We start from the raw sequence: 17,159 nt of genomic DNA, 5'->3' as shown, positions 1-17,159 counted from the left end.
ATAACAAAATGAGGAAGAGAGGCAATTATCTAGAGACAAGTAGTCCCCAATTCAGAAACTGGTTGTGTTCCAAAAGGCCATTCAATGGTCAGGCGAATGCATTAGACTCATTGCTGGCAGCAAAATGTCAGTACATAGCCAGTGACTCTTAGATAAAAGGGAGGCAACTTCAGTGTTCAGAGGTAAAAGTCAGGTTCCTAGGCCAAGAGAAAGTTGAATATTAACGGGTGAGGCCTCTTAGCACAATGTCAGCCACTGCTGCCCCCTGCTGCTTCTGCAGGAATCACAAGGTCTGGCGCTTCCAGGCTGAGTCTCTCCAGCAACGTGGCTCCCCTTGAGCATGACAAGAGTGCACCAGCAGCCCTTTCCTGTGACAGTTTAGCCAGGGCCTAGCCAACCCCTGGGAAACTGTGAAATAAAGTATCCACCACCAGGATATCTCCTCTCCCTCCTCCCAACTGCCTCCATTAAATATGGAGCTTCTGCCCTTAACTGCTTCAGCACTTGATTTCCAGCCCACACTATGCTTTATGCTTCTATACATCCTAGAGGTATTGCGTTATGGTAGGTACATGGGAGCAACAATGTAAATACTTGTGGATCTATTTATCAGCCAAACTGCTTGGCTAGTTACAGGTAATCAGTGGTAATCCTTGTTGATAAATCTGGATTAATACATCATTCAGATCAGTATACATACATAATGTAAGGACCTTGAAAGTATTTGAAAATATTAAAATATCTCAGAATATTTTAATTTTGGTAGAACAACATGGAAAAAGGATATGGTATAGCAGATACTCTAGAAAGGGAATGTGTTTTCCAAATTCAAAATGATAATCACTGTGTCAGGGCTTGGCTTCCAACCCCTCTGGTATCTCTCAGGGGGTCCTGGGATGTTAGGTGCTTCACTGGTCCTCCTGCCATTCACCTCCTGCCTTCTGAGGTTCTTTTGGTCTTGGAGAGAAGATGATATTTTGGGTGGGAGGTAAAATGCCCCTTTATCACTCTGTCTTAAGCACAAACAAGCTTTTACTCTAAATCAGGGGATAGACAGCTACAGCCCTCCATTCCTACCACCTGTTTTTTTAAATTGATAAAGTCTTAGTGGAACAAAGACACACATTTGTTTCTGTATTGTCTATGGTTGCTTTCATGCTACAATGGCAGAGTTGAATAGTTGAGCCAGAGACCACAGGGCCCACAAAGATTAAAATATTTACTATCTTGCCTTTTATAGAAAGAGTTTGCCAACCTCTGGCCTAAGTGAGCATAGCACCAGCATAGCCTGTGATGTCTTAGTGTCCTACCTGGAGGTACAGAGAGTGCAACATGTTAGAGGGCTATTTGATGAGACCACACTTGGGACACCCAGGTCTCACTGGCTCACAGTTTTCTCCAAGAAGCTCTACTTAGTTCCTGATTAATTCCTTTGGAGCAGCTTATGAAGATTAAAGTAGTATTCCTTGGAAAAAATGTATGTTGTCATGAGCAACTTGATCTTTAAAATGTTAGTTCTGTTACTCAGCATAATGGAGAAAGCTGACCGTCTTAGTCAGCTCAGGCTGCCACATGAAATACCACAGGCTGAGTGGTTTAAACAACAGAGATTTATTTATCACAGTTCTGGAGGCTGGGAAATCCAAGACCAAGGTGCCAGCCAAGTAAGTTCCTAATGAGAGAGCTCTCTACCTGGTCTGCAGATGCCTCTTCTCTCTAGGCCTCACCTTCCCTTTCATCCGTGCTCCTCTTCTTATAGGGACGGCTAATTCCATCACGCGGGCCCACCCCCATGACCTAATATAATCCCAACTACTCCAAAGGCTCCATCTCCAAATACCTGAATTCTGGGGAGACACAAACTTTCACCCATAACGATGACTAATATAAAAATTGGTATCAGGAGTGAAATGCTGCAACAATTAAAAACCTAAAACATATAGCATTAGATTTAGTGACAGAGATAGTAAGACTACTATCACCCATGGTAATTTAGAAGGCTTTGAAAAGATAGAATAGTGACTTTAGACCAGTGGTTCTTTGCCAGAGACAATTTTGTCTCCCAGGCAAAATTTCTCAATGTCTGGGGACATATTTAGTAGTCACGGCTGGATGAAGGGGTGCTACTGGCATCTAGTTGGTAGGGGCCATGGGTGCTGCTAAACCCCCTACAATGCACAAGATTGTCCCTTACAACAAAGAAATACTGATACTAAAATGTAAATATTGTCAAGGTTAAAAAGCCCTGCTTTAGAAAGAGGCATTAAGAATAAAATTATTAGCATATTTTTTGTTGTTGTTAATCCCCACCTGAGGATATTTTTTTCCATTGATTTTTAGAGAGTGGAAGGGGGGTTGACGGGGGGAGAGAAACATGATGTGAGAGAGACACATCAATGGTTGCCTCCTGCAGTGATGGAACCTGCGACCCAGGTACGTGCCCTTGACCGGGAATTGAATCCAAGACCCTCCGGTGCCCGGGCCCACGCCCCAGGCACAGCCATGCCGGCCAGGGCAATTAGCATATTTGCTCACACTTGATATGATATTACACACAGAATAGGATAAACTCAAAAAGGTCGGGCAGTTTGCAAGCAGGTAGGATTCTAAACATGATTAATCCAAAATCAAGACTTTGTAAGTTTTTGTATTATTAATGTCACAACTCTGACATCAACAAAAGCACCAAGAACAGCCGCTTCCTGCTTTAAAGCCTGTCTTAAGGGCAAAGCCAAAATCCTCTCTGCAGGTTTCTTTCAGGTCATCATCTCCCATAAGCTGCCGCTCAACCAGGATATACCTCTGCAGATACGAACTATGTTCTACTTTACAAACCAAGAACAATCCAAGTCCATCGACGGGCGGAAATAAGCTCCCTCACGTGGGCAGCGACATAACTTGTCCTCAACATGCACGACAGCTCGCATCACTAGATGGAACTCTTAGCTGATTTCTCTAAAAACAACTGTTCAGGTTTCTAGTTTTCCTCTAGACTGGAGAGTGGGCACTTTGTATATTTGTGAAATTAAAGGGGCAATCCAGATGGTTTTTTCAAAGCAAACAAACAAGTAAAGAATAGTCTGCTCCAAAGGTCAATCAAATATCTACTTTGATAAGAATGTGAGTGTGAGAGAGAGAATTGGTTTTATTTTTCCAGTTTCTACTTATCTAGATTGAAAAACGAATGGGCTGTTTGAAGCTTTATTGCTCAACTTCAGTGAGAACAGCACAGCGGGGCAGGTGGGGGAAAGATGGGCGGGGAGGTTTGAGGATTTTCTGCAGCAGGACTGGTCCTAAGGGTCGCAGGCCACGTGCTGGCTGGTGTGCAGGAGCCCTCCCAGGAGGGTGCCATCCTGCAGACAGGAGGGACCCTCACTGCAGCAGTTTCAGTGCCCAGACACTCAAGTGAGACTTTCCTGATGATCCACTGAACTTCTGATGCATAAATTTCCTTTCCAGTGAATTGAGTCACAAATACAGCCACATTTCGGTGTGAGAAATTGTTCAGAACTTCAAAACAGCACAGTGCTCCCAGAATGTTCCAACTGGTATTTCACAAGAGGCAGCCGGACCTACCGGACTGGCCAGTTTGAAAATTCCAGCCTCCCCAAATGTGTAAGAACAATGCCAGTGAGCCTGAGGCCCAGCAGCCCCATGTGCTTAAGCTTGACCGGGATGGAGGACAGTCGGTTCTCAGACAGCGGCGCCCCTAGCAAGCCAGCGAACCAGAGAAAACGTCCTTCCTGCTGCTGCTGCTTCTCACACTAGGTGGCTCCGGGAAGTCGAATGACCCAATGAAGTCGAAAGAGCACGAGTATATGAATGTGAATGAAAAAAAGAGGATGGGCTTAGAAATTATCAAGTTTTTACCATCATTACCTTCATACAGACATTTAAAATAAACAAGAACATAGAGTGTTAATTCCCATCAAGATGTTTCAGCCAAGTTTTAGCTATTCAGCTTTCATGAGTATAAATACCCTGTCACTTTTTTCTCTGCAGTGGCAGCAATTACAGTTTTCTAATAGAGTACAAGTAAACGTCTCAGGACCCACACAAACAGGCTAACTGGCCAAAACACTCGTGCTTACAAAAATCCAGGCTTCCCTCTTAGTCCTCGGTCTCTGCTAGACCACACTTCTCAGTCCCCTTGCAGCTTCTGTGCTGGTAGCCATGTACACTCTCTTTGGGACTGGCTTCTATAAACTCTGCTGGCTCTCCATGCTCTGTCTCTTTTCTAGAAAAGACCCTAGAAGATGATGGAGCCACAAGATGGAAAAAGCCTGAACCTCAAATCTCTGTGTGAATGAAAAGATGTCCTCTAAACACGTAGGAGGCACCCAAGGTAAAAGCCAGTGGGGTTTCAGTTCTTTTCTGGCCGCTGTTTACTTCGCATACGATAGCTTTCATGAACCCAGAGCAGGGGCTGGACGCCCAGACCGGAGGCCACCTGCACTGTCTTTCCCACGTACAGCTTGGGAAAGGGGCCAGAGCCTGGAGGATGAAGGGATTCACACGGGCCTACCCTAAGCAGACAGACACGCGACAGCCTCCCAGAGACTCCCCGAGCCTGCAGGCACCTGCCGGGCTGGAGGGCACAGCGGGGCGAGGGGCAGGCGCGGTCAGTGCGAGGCGTGTCAGTGCTCGCGGCACCCTGCCCCAGCCACACGTTCCTTTGCAGTGCCTCCACGGACTGACACCTTGTGGCCCAGGCCTGGGGCAGAACTATTGGAAAGACTGACCAGGCCAGAAGAAATCGGGCGGAAAGAGACCCGCATAGTGACCACACGTCTGGTTTGCCCGAGTTGGTCAGGCCTTACACTGGTTGTCCTGACTTTGCTGTTTTCAGCACCCCCTTTTATTCTGGAAAGGCTCCGGTGTGGATGGTGAGTAATGTCGTCCCTATAGGACTAAGGGATGCCGGTAAGTACATCTTCGTGGATACGCAGCACTGAGGATGAAACGTCCTTCCCTGGCTATCTGCCAAGACAAGCCCTCTAACCCTTAGGCCCAGCCTCAGGTTGTTGGATAACCATCCTTTCTACAACGTTTGGAAAAATATAATGTTCAAATCTACCTAAAAATTCATGAAGATCTTACACCGGTGTTTTCCCAGTTCCTGATTTTTCACCCACAGCCAGAACACACAGCAAACAAGACCCTGGAAAATGCCCTGGAAGCTTTGTCCCCTGCGCCTGGCAGGAGTGGGCCCGGAAGCCTCTCCTGCGCTCCCAGGATTCAGGGGAGGCTCAGGGAATTGATTCCCGTGAATGGGCTCCGGTTGGGACCCCTCAAAACCAGGAGAAGGGGGCCGCTGAGCCGAGCACCCATGCAGCAGCCGGGCCGCCGCTTTAGAATTGCTTAGAAACACAGAGCAAGCTGCAAGCAGCAGAGCAAATCAATGGTTCTCCGAATTTCAGACTTTACAGAGCGTCGCCTGGTCTCATGCTCGGCCAGGCTCGCATTGAAAACTCAGTAGCTCAGAGCCCTAACTGCAAAGGCCCGGGGGCTCGTTCCTTTCCCCAGCGCTCCTCAGCCTCCGTGGTGACTAGAGCAGAGCCCGTGCGGTGGGCACTGCCGCGGCGATGGGCCTCGCCCTGCTTCTCTCCAAGACGCTTCCTCACCTTCTTCCTATGTCACACTCCCTTGTTTTGGCTCTTCAGCAGCAATTATGGTTTATTCTCCCTAAACGATCTTAACATGAAGGACTTGGGAAGTATAAAACAGAATGATATGTTCTGGTCATAATTTTTTTAAGTGGACTGAGCATAAATTATAAATTGTGTGGTCTTACAAATGCTATTTCCATCCATACAATTCTTACCATCACTCAAAAAAATAAGGTTGTCAAAAACATTTTATCAGCCCGGCCGGCGATGGCTCAGCATTTAAGCATCAACCTAGGATCCAGGCGATCGTGGTTCGATTCCCGGTCAGGGCACATGCCCGGGCTGCGGGCTCGATCCCCAGTCGGGGGCGTGCAGGAGGCAGCCGATCAATGACTCTCTCATCGTTGATGTTTCTCTCTCTCTCTCTCCCTCTCCTTTCCTCTCTCTGAAGTCAACAAAGATATAAAAATAAAATAAAATTAGATTTTAAAAAAAAACAAACATTTTATCAAATGACTAATGGGGCCATATGGGCACCGTATGAGAAAATGCAATTAGGAATAATTAATTTCACGCAGGTTCATGCTAGATGCTCGAAAAGGGGATGCACACGGTCACTAGTATTTGGCATTGTTTTAGAAAAACACTTTTTTGCCTTAAAGCATCTTGTGGTTCCTCATTAATGTGAACACACTCAGCAAACACAGAGCAAGGCTGTTTTGGCAGAAGGACAAAGGACACTCTCTCCTCAGCTCATAACAAATTACTTTCATAGGACAAATGGTCTCAGAGCAATTGTTCCACTTGAGTCCTCACTTGGTGACAGCCCGAAGGGTAGACCTGTGTTCACTGTAAATGGTACAAACAGGTCTCAGCAAGCGAGGTGTCCTCTGTAGGTGAGAACTCCACACCCTGGGAGCCTGAGACCGGCTACTTCCAACCGCCGATCTAGGCTTTGCCTATAACTAAGGCGATTCCAAATAAAATGGACGTGAAAAATTGGCACACATCTTTTGGATACTTAAAAAAAATTTTTAATGACATTTCTTTTATTTCTTTTTATTTATTTTAATTCACTGAGAAGTTCGGGTAAAATATGCTCTCTAAAATTTAATCTGGCAAATTTTAATTGGGGTACTGATTTGAAATTTGACAAATTCAAGTGTATTTTCTTTTATTGTTGACAGTATTAGAGATGTTCCCCATTTTCCCTCCCTGTGCCCCCTCCACCCAGCCTCCGCCCCACCCCAGGCCTTCCCCACACTACTGTCTGCCCACGGGCTATGCAAACACACACAGACGTTCTTCCCGTCCCCTCCACCCACCTCCCCTCTGAGATCCCTCAGTCTGTTCCATGTATTCATGCCTCTGGACCTCTTCTGTTCGTCAGTTTATTTTGTTCATTAGATTCCACATATGAGTGAGATCATGTCATATTTGTCTTTCTCTATGGTTTACTTCACTCAGCATAATCATCTCCAGGTCCATCTATGCTGTTGCAAAGGGTGAGAGAGCTTTCTTTTTCACAGCGCAGTAGCATTCCCTGGTGTTAATGTACCACAGCTTTTTTATCCTGGGCTGTGTCTAGACCTTAGCTATTGTAAATAATGCTGCTACGAACACAGGGGTGCATATATTCTTTCTGATTGGTGTTTCGGGGTTCTTATGATATATTCCCAGAAGTGGGATCGCTGGGTCAAACAGCATGGATTTTATCTTGATCATAAAAGATATCACTTCTAAAGTTACATTAAGAAATGAGTACTCTATAATGTCTTAAAAGAAGCATCTAGGTCACATAATTTATTTCAAGGTCTTTCTACACTACCCAGGACTGGTCCTTCAGGAAAATATTCATTTCAAATATCTCTTAGGAAATTCTTGCAAAAATTAAAATGTGTGACACTAAAAACAAATTTCAGCTTAAGTGCAAAATAATGTAAAGGGAAATTGCAACATAATATAACAAAATATCCTATGTTTATAGTTTTAGCTGATTTCTGGAATCATTGTAATTGTTTTTCTTACAAACTTCTGGTCAGTGAGGCTTTTAAAAAGACTACAACTCATAGACATTTCATAATGTGACCTTTAACTTTTCTATTTTTAAAAAATTTTTATTTTATTTTTATACCTTTATTGATTTCAGAGAGAGGACAGGAGAGGGAGAGAGAGAGAGAAACATCAATGATGAGAGAGTCATTGATCGGCTGCAGCCCGCAACCCGGCATGTGCCCTGACCGGGAATCGAACCCCCATCTTCTGGATCCTAGGTCGACGCTCAACCGCTGAGCCACCCTGGCCGGGCTAACTTTTCTATTTTTAAGCATGTTTGATTTTGAAATAACTTAGAGTCAGTAGTTACTATTTGAAAAATAAGTCTGAAGCATGCATGGCAACCACGCTTCATGTTATTTTACTACCTTCTATCGCCGCATAACATCTTCACTATACATTTATACATCGTAGGCTTCAGCATAGTCTAACTCAGCAGTTTAAACCGAATCCAATTTCCAGATACAATGGTGTTTTTCAGAGGAGATTAAAAGCCAACTAAGCCAGAGCACTTCAAATGCTCATTGGCCTTGCCCTGAGCAAGAAGTTGAGGAGAGAGGAGAGGGTTTTCAGTACATTATATGTTTGAATAAGGCATTGATTCGGGGAGAGCTCCTGGCGAGTTGAGACCAAAGATCATAATTTTCTATTCTTCCAACACTGTCAATAAAAGGACATTAGAGAATCTGTCCTCTAAAAAAGCAGCCTACCTTCTGGTTTCGTCGCCTCCAACAAAAAGCGTTTTTGCTACTCACAGACGGGTTTGCCTGAGGACGGGCAGGACCAGGAAGGAGCCGCTGCTGCTATAAAGCCTTTCTCCTCGAGTGGCCTGCGAGTGGGGCGTGGCACCTTCACCCCGCCCTCTGCAGCCTCGCACACACATGCCGAGAGGAAACAAACAGATAAGAGAGAAAGTTTTAAAAATCAAATAAAATTGAAACAAAGAACATTTAAGTGACTATCAAAATACTGTCGTTAAAGTAGTATTCTTCATTTATGTTGTGTATATGTATGCTCGCACTTTAATTCCAGAAGTTATTTACTTCACCCCTACAACTATTTTAGGAACACCTAGTATGCGCAACCCATAGATGCAAAAAACAAAGCCCCGATTGAAAAAAAGAGGCCCAATTTCTCATCAATGGTCAATACTTTACAATTTTATACAATTGAAAGAGAAGAAACTTTTCTATTAAACTATTAATGTATGTTAATAAATTATTTTTATAAAAACCAAAAGCCTTGAATTTGAAAACTTTTCAGCTGAAGTACATTATAAATTAGACGGCAATACTGTTGAAACATTGTCTGAAGCTCAATTGTCCTTCACTTTTTAAATAGCTAGGAGTAAAAAGAAGAGCCCAAATTATCAGGAGGGAAGAGATGAAGACCCCGTTATTTGACAGAAGGTAAGAGTGCGTAGGCCTCATTGTCCAGAAAGCGGAGCAGACAGCCTCCCTGGGGCCCTGCCTCCTGCTGCAGGCCCTGCCTGCCTCAGCCCCAAGCCAGCTTTGTCCTTGGAAGCAGGGCCCATCATATGGAAAAGAAGGATTTTTCTCTGAATCTTGCTTAATGACATTTTCCAGTTCCTCACAATTTGGGTTTGTGATCACTGGTTCTGGCTATGTGGTGAGCTCTGTCCTACAAGTTTGCTGATTCCAGCTGACCTTCTGCACTGTGCACATGGACGCACTGGATACTCCTCAGCCATGAGAGAGGGTGAGATGCTGCCATTTGCAACGCCATGGATGGACCTTGAGAATATCATGCTGAGTGAAATAGGTCAGTCAGAAAAAGCCAAGAGCCATAGGATGTCACCCACATGTGGGACATAAAACTGCAACTCATGGACACAAACAGCAGCATGGTGGCTGCCAGAGGGAGGGGTGGGGAGCACGTAAAGGGGAAAGGGGGCGAGTGTGTGCTGATGGAAGAGTTAATGTTCAGGGATGGGCACACAGTGCAAGCTACAGGTCATGCATCATAGAAATGCACACATGAAACTTATATGACCCTATTAACCAATGTCACCCCCCCAAAATTAATTAAAATTAAAAAAAATAAAAGGTATCCACATGGAAAGGAAGAAGTAAAACTGTCACATATAGAGAACCATAAGGATTCCACCAAGAAACACTGGAACTGATGAAGGAAAGTAGCAGCATACAGAATAAATATCCAGAAACCAGTTACGTGTTTTTAACGTTTCAATCTTTTAAAAAAATTCTAAAAAATGTATCTTTATTGTTGAAAGTATTACAGATGTCCCCCTTTTCCCCATTTCAGTTATTTTTATACACCAATAATGAACTATCAGAATGGGAAACTCAGAAAACAATCTCATTTATAATTGCATCAAATAAAAATAAAATACCTTTGAATAAAATTGTTTTAATAATTTTATTGATTTCAGAGAGAGGAAGGGAAAGGGAAAGAGAGAGAGAAAAACATCAATGATGAGAGAGAGTCATCAACTGGCTGCCTTCTGCACACCTCCTACTGGGGATTGAACCCACAACTTGGGCAAGTGCCCTGACCAGGAATCACACCGTGACCTCCTGGTTCATGGGTCAATGCTCAACCACTGAGCAACACTGGCCTGACAAACTTAGAGTAAATTTAACCAAGGATGTAAAAGACCTGTACTAGGAAAATTATAAGACACTAAAGGAAGAAATAGAGGAAAATACAAACAAATGGAAGCATATACCGTGTTCATGGATAGTAAGAATTAACATCATTAAGATGCCCATACTACCCAAAGCAATCTATAGATTCAATACAATTCCTATCGAGATACCAACAGCATATTTCACAGAACTAGAAGAAATAGTCTAAAAACTTATATAAAACCAAAAAAGACTCCAAATAGCCTCAGCAATCTTGAGAAAGAAGAACAAAGTTGGAGGGATCACAATACCTGATATCAAACTATACTATAAGGTCATGTAACCAAAACAGCCTGGTACTGGCAAAAGAACAGGCATATAGATCAATGGAACAGAAATAGACCCACAAGGGGCCCAGAAATAGACCCACGCCTATATGGTCAATTGATATTTGACAAAGGAGGCAGGAGCATACAATGGGGTAAAGACAGTCTCTTCAATAAATGGTGTTGGGGAAATTGGACAGATATGTGCAAAAAAATGAAACTAGACCACCTTCTTACAGCATACACAAGGATAAACTCAAAATGTATTAAAGACTTAAATGTAAGATTCGAAACCATAAAAGTTTTAAGGAAATATAGGCAGTAAAACCTCCGATATTTCTCGTAGCAGTATTTTTTCTGACATGCCTCCTCAGGCAAGGGGAACAAAGGAAAAAATAAGCGGATGAAACTACATCAAACTAAAAACTTCTGCACAGCAAAGGAAACCATCAACAAAATGAAGAGACAACCCACCAAATGGGAGAACATATTTGCCAATGAAACATCTGATAAGAGGTTAATATCCAAAATATATAAGGAACTCATACAACTCAACACCAGGAAGACAAACAATCCAATTGAAAAACAGACAGAGGACCTGAAAAGACTTCTCACAAGAAGGCATACAAAGGGCCAACAGATACAGGAAAAGCTGTTCAACCTCACTAGTACTTGAGAATTGCAAATCAAAACCACAATGAGATACCGCTTCACACCTGTTAGAGTGGCTGTGATCAACGAGACTGATAATAACAAGTGCTGGAGAGGCTGTGGAGAAAGGGAGCCCTCATTCACTGCTGGGGGTGCAGACCGGCGCAGCCACTATGGGAAACAGTGTGCAGTTTCTTCAAAACATGAAAAATGGGACAGTCTTTTGACCCAGCTATTCCATTTCTGAGAATATATCATAAGAATCCCGATACACCAATCAGAAAGAATATATGCACCCCTATGCTCATAGCTGCGTTATTTACAACAGTCAAGGTTTAGAAGCAGCCCAAGTGCCCATCAGTGGGTAAAGAGCTGTGGTACATTTACACAATGCAATACCTCGTGGCTGTAAGAAAGAAGGAATTCATCTTCTGCAACAACATGGATGGGCCTGGAGAGTATTATGCTCAGTGAAATAAGCCAGGAAGAGAAAGACAAATACCATATGATTTCACTTATATGTTGAATCTAATGAACAAATTAAACAAAATAGAAAGAGACTCCTAGATAGAGAACAGACTGGCAGCTTTTGGGAGGGTTTGGGGGAGTGGGTGAAAAGGCGAAGGGGTTAGACAGAAGAAAACTCTCACGGACACAGACAGTATGGTGATTACCAAGGGAAAGGGGGATAAATGGTGATGGAAGGAGACCTGACTTGGGGTGGTGAACACAGTACAACATACAGATGATGTTACAGAACTGTACACCTGAAACCTGTATAATTTTACTAAGCAATGTCACCTCACTACATTCAATTAGAAATTTTAAAAAGGAAAAAGGAACTGAAATGAATGAAAAAGAGAAAAGAATACAATAATTAATAAATAATAGTGCAAGAATTTTTTTTAAAAAAAGACTTTCGTGACCTGGCACAAACTCCTTTCATTATCTCTGCGGTTTTCAATTTTTTCAATAAACAGGGCGGGCTGAACAAATGAGCTCTGTGCTGGGTTCGAGTTCCATTATTCTTGCCTGTCTTCCCAAGGCCTTTCTGCTCCTTGTGGCCGATTCTCTGACAAAGCGCCCAGAAGAAGGCTGTGGGGAATGCTCTTTCTCCTCCATCCCTACCACGGTATCTTGAACTACATTCATCCTGGCCGAATATTAGCATGTTCACTTGGTTGCCATGGCAAACACCAGTCAAAATCGGTAGCAAGTTCTAAATTCAGAACTATGACCCTGGATCCAAAATAAGCCAAGAAAAGACGTTTCTGTTTTTTAAATTCAGACAGAGATTTCCAGCAGAGAGCAGATACGCCTGTGCTCAGAAGGAAAAGACGCAGGGAGAAGCCACTTCCCTATCGGAGGGACAGTTGAGTGGCCAATGTCCACCTTCCCCCAAGGTTGAGGAACCAAGAAATGAAATGCCACCAGCTCCTCAAACCCAGTGTGCTTCCCACCCATCTCTTCTTTTGGTGAACACCCAACACCCCTCATCTCTGTGAGGTGTCTCTGAGCAGCCAGCACCCTTCCGAGGTGGCAGGGCCCACGCAGGGCGGGCGGCCAGCCCTGTCCGGTGAGCACTTCGAAAGAGGGGCAAGGTCCACAGCATCGAGGGTGTTACTAGAAGGCGGTCCCCAAAGCATGGTGGGCTTGAAACCCAGGCACATGCGCTACGCACCTCAGCATCTACCTGACAAAGTGCCTGAGACTATACTCTGAAGACTCAGGAAAGCCCTTCCCTCTGGATCACAGCTTCTTACGGCAGTAATTTCTTAAAGGGCAGCACCTGCACCATTTACTATTCCAGCTGGAGGGGGCGTTCTAGGAACAAGCGAGGCGCTACCTGTCAACGTAAGAAACATTCAAACCTGTGAAGAATTCTGTGAGTTTGTTTGAGCCAAACTGCCGACCATTCCCGGGAAGCAGACTCTCCAAGGCTGAGACAGTCTCCCGAGAATGGCAGTGGCCCCTTGTTTACACGTTACAATCAGAAGAGGGGACGTGAGTGGGTCACATGAAATCCAGGGGTGACAGGTTGCGGGGGAGCAAAGCGGGGAAACCTCTGGGCTTGGACAGAAGGTGAAATGACGGACACACTTCTTTTACTTAGGTGGGTGCAGGACAGTTGACTCAATACGAGGAGGGGACGGGGGTCTCCGCAGAGCGCAGAGCGGTGCCTGAGCTTTGAGGGGTCCGGAAAAGGGAAAATTGCTCCGACATTCCCATGATATGTTATCACAGATGGAAAAAGACAATAGGCTCAGTTAGGGTAAAGACGGACCCTTGTCAGGGAAGATGCCGGCCTGGGACATGACTACCCGCCACAAATGGCTTTTTAATTTAAAAAGTTTTGCCTTCAGGCCATGCTTGTGGTCACTTTAGGTCTCTGAGTTTGCAAGCCCGCCACGCAGGGCTCCCTGAGCTACCACACGGCCCCTTTACATCCACATACCCTAGACCCCTTAAAGCAGGAATTCTGTGGGTAAAAACCCAGCTTAAAGCCTGAAGCTACGGCCTTAGCTCAAGGAGTATTTGCTTGGATATTGCAGGAGCAGGGCGTGCTCTCGAGTCCAGGAAGATGCAGTTACCCCCCTGGCCACAGTGGCCCGGCAATCCTGATAGCCTGACTCCTTAGGGAACAGAGCCGGGGTTAGCATTGCTACAGGAAAGGCCTCAGCCCAGAGCTGGTAGTTTCCAGGAAAGTTCAGAAGAATCAAACAGGCAAGGAGAAAGTATTTGTAAACAATAGCTCTAAGCCAATTCCAAAGCCAGGACAGGAAAATTAGGTTGGTCCAAATAGCTCATCTAGAGAAAGAAATGCTGGTGTCCACCACCAACAACTTTAAAAAGAACTTTTCTTAATATAACGAACAAAACAAACTGAAGCACGAAAGAGGTCCAGAGACACAGAAGCAAGGATCAGACTGAGGGATCTGGGGGCAGGGTGGGGGCTGGGAGGAGGGGCAAGGGGGGAAATGGTGATGGAAGGAGACTTGACCTGGGGTGGTGAACACACAATACGTATGCAGACGATGTGTTGTAGGATTGTACACCTGAAACCTATAAGATTTTGTTAACCAATGTCATCCCAGTAAATTCAGTAAAAAAAATTTTTTTAAAAAAAGAAATAAAATAGTGGGAGAAAACAAACTATTTCAAAAATGAAGGCAGATTTGGAAACAGCATGAAGGAGTATAAACCATTGTTAAGGAAAAAAATAAAAATAAATACTTTTAAAGAGTCATGGAAAAATTAAGAAAATTAAATCTGAAAAAGAAAAAAAGGAAGTTTATTAATTTTTTAAACCCTTACTCAAGGCTATTTTTTCCACTGCTTTTCAGAGACAGAGGAAGGCAGAGAGAGAGAGATCAATATAAAAGAGACACATCAATTGGTTGCCTCCCAAACATTCCCTCACCAGGTCCTGGGATCAAGCCTGCAACCAAGATACCTGCCCTTGGCCAGAATCGAACCCAGGATCCTTCACCCCATAGGCTGACGCTCTAACCACTGAGCCAAACCAGCTAGGGCAAAAGACAGTTTATTGAAGGAAATAGCTATGCACAAGAAAACACTTGGACAGCCCCAACCTCCAGCAAGTGAGTCCATCAGAATTTAGTAATAACTTTCACTTTCAAAAATTCTGACTGACAGCTGTCAGAGGGGAGCTGGGTTGCAGGGCTGGGGGAAAAAAGTGAAGGGATTAAGGAAAAAACCCCCCAAACCCCTAATATTCAAAAGTAACTGTAAGATCAGTAAACTGTGCAAACTGAAGATGCTTATTGCCCAGCCGGCGTGGCTCGGCAGTTGAGCATCGACCTAGGGTCCAGGAGCTCTTAGTTCAGTTCGATTCCAGGTCAGGGCACATGCCAGGGTTGCGGGCTCGATCCCCAGTGGGGCGTGCAGGTGGCAGCCGATCAATGACTCTCTCATCACTGATGTTCCTATCTCTCTGTCCCTCTCCCCCTCCTTCCTCTCTCTAAGATCAATAAAAACATATTTTTTTTAAAAAAGAATGCTTATTTAGGTATGGTAGGTGGGAAAGAGAAAGGTGAGTGAAATGTTTTCCCTTTCATAATAGCTATCATGAAAGAAACAGGGTTTATAATAATTTTACTCACTGGTGAGAGAGAATCATTTTTATAATTGATTGAATAATAAATTAACTCTCTTTAATAGAAAAAAGTAATACATATATTTTAAAAGTTTTCTTCTCCATATTCCAAGTGAGAATTATCATTTATCTGAGGCTCTATCCAATTTAAAACTTTACACACAAAGAGTAGGCCACAGTGCATCCAAACTGGCATTTTCAATATTAGATTCAATTTTTATTTATGTTGCTGTTGGCACTATTTCAGACTAACAGAAGCTTTTCAGACACGAAATGTCGCATCTTTACGCTCCATCTCACTTAACCCCACCTGTGTCTGTGAACACAGCCGAGGCCCCATGCTCGCTTTCTCTTGCCACTTATAGGCCTGGGTTTCTGCCTCTTGTTTCTAACGTGTGTCTTGGAATTGAGAGCAATGAATAATATTTATTTTGGAAAATGTCATTTTGTTTTGTTTTACTAATGTAAAGTAACATGGGTAATTTTTTTTTATTTGTTGCCAATAACAGGCACATCACCATTTGCTTCAATTTCTCTTTAAATTGTAGAACGTAAGGCTAGTCAGCATGATGACTATGCTGTTTTCCATATTAAAGCACATTCACCTAAAGGGGAAAAATGTCTTTCTCTACACTCTTCTCACTTTCTAAAATAATAAAAGCAAATTGCAGTTGTCAAAAAACATTCTGATTTTCCAGGAGAGGGGCTGAGAAAGGTTTGCAGCCACACGGTTTCGGTTCTGCACCTGCACAGGACACGGGGAGCGCGGCGAGGAAGCCCAGCCACCAGCACCTCCACCCTTTCCTGTGCCCCACCTCCAGCCTGAGTGCCCTGAAACACAAAACGTGTCGCTTGCTTTTTAAATTTCCAGTCACCCAGACTCCCAGCACATCCTGCCCGCTGGAAGCCTGGGCAGGACGTTCCACCGGCGAGGAAAGGCAGAGAGCAGATCTCATGAACACCCATCCCCTGCACCGCCGAAGCCCAACGCGTCCTGGCACCTGACTGAAAGCTGAAGGTTTGGGCGGGAGGAGAGCAAGTTATTGGCTGATGCAAATGAGGGCAGCTGAGCGGCACAGCTCACAAGGTCACTTTGGGTGGGAGCATAAAGGAGGACCACCTCCAAAGGGGGCCACCTTCGCCACAGTGTGTAGCATCGCCCATGAGGCAGACCAGAGGCTCCAGTGAGTCACTAAGGGGTGGGAGTAAAACCCTAGGAGATAGGATGAGGCAGGTTAAATGACAAACTCTGAGCAGGGTTTTTCCTGCACCCCATCTCACCTGCAGTGCTTGTGCTCCGTATCACCTGCTCCCAGAGAGCTCTGGGGACCCTGCACCCAGAGACTGGCACCTGGTGTTCTCCAGGAAAGCGGTGGGCCTGGGTGGGTTCCCACCTGACAGCCGTGTCTGCCTTTTCTACGGCTCAGCCCACTACACCTGCCTGCAGCCCACACACAGCTACGGCCAGGCCGGGGGCAAGTCCTTTTCGCTTTTCGACACTGTAGTCACACTGGCCCTCAGCCTACTCACCCACAACCTCAGGCCTGACGGAGTGCAGGGGGCAGTGAGGAGGCTGCGGGGAGGTCAGTCTGTGGAGAGGGCAGCTAGGGCAGAGTAGGTGGGGTAGGGAAGAAACTGCCGGCCCGAGGATTAGGAAGTTGGGCAGTTTAGCCGTGAGGCTATCCATTTCTGTATGAGACTCTGCAAGATTTTGTCCTCAGGGAGTCCAAGGCTAATAGGGGAGGCTCCTTCCTCCTGCTAGGAAATGTTCCTGTGCTTCAGGGAAAATCCC

The sequence above is a fragment of the Miniopterus schreibersii genome (assembly GCF_964146895.1).
Source record: "Miniopterus schreibersii genome assembly, chromosome: 6".
Taxonomy (NCBI): Eukaryota; Metazoa; Chordata; class Mammalia; order Chiroptera; family Miniopteridae; genus Miniopterus; species Miniopterus schreibersii.
The sequence above is the reverse complement of the archived record's forward strand: the minus strand, read 5'-3'. Positions refer to the sequence as shown.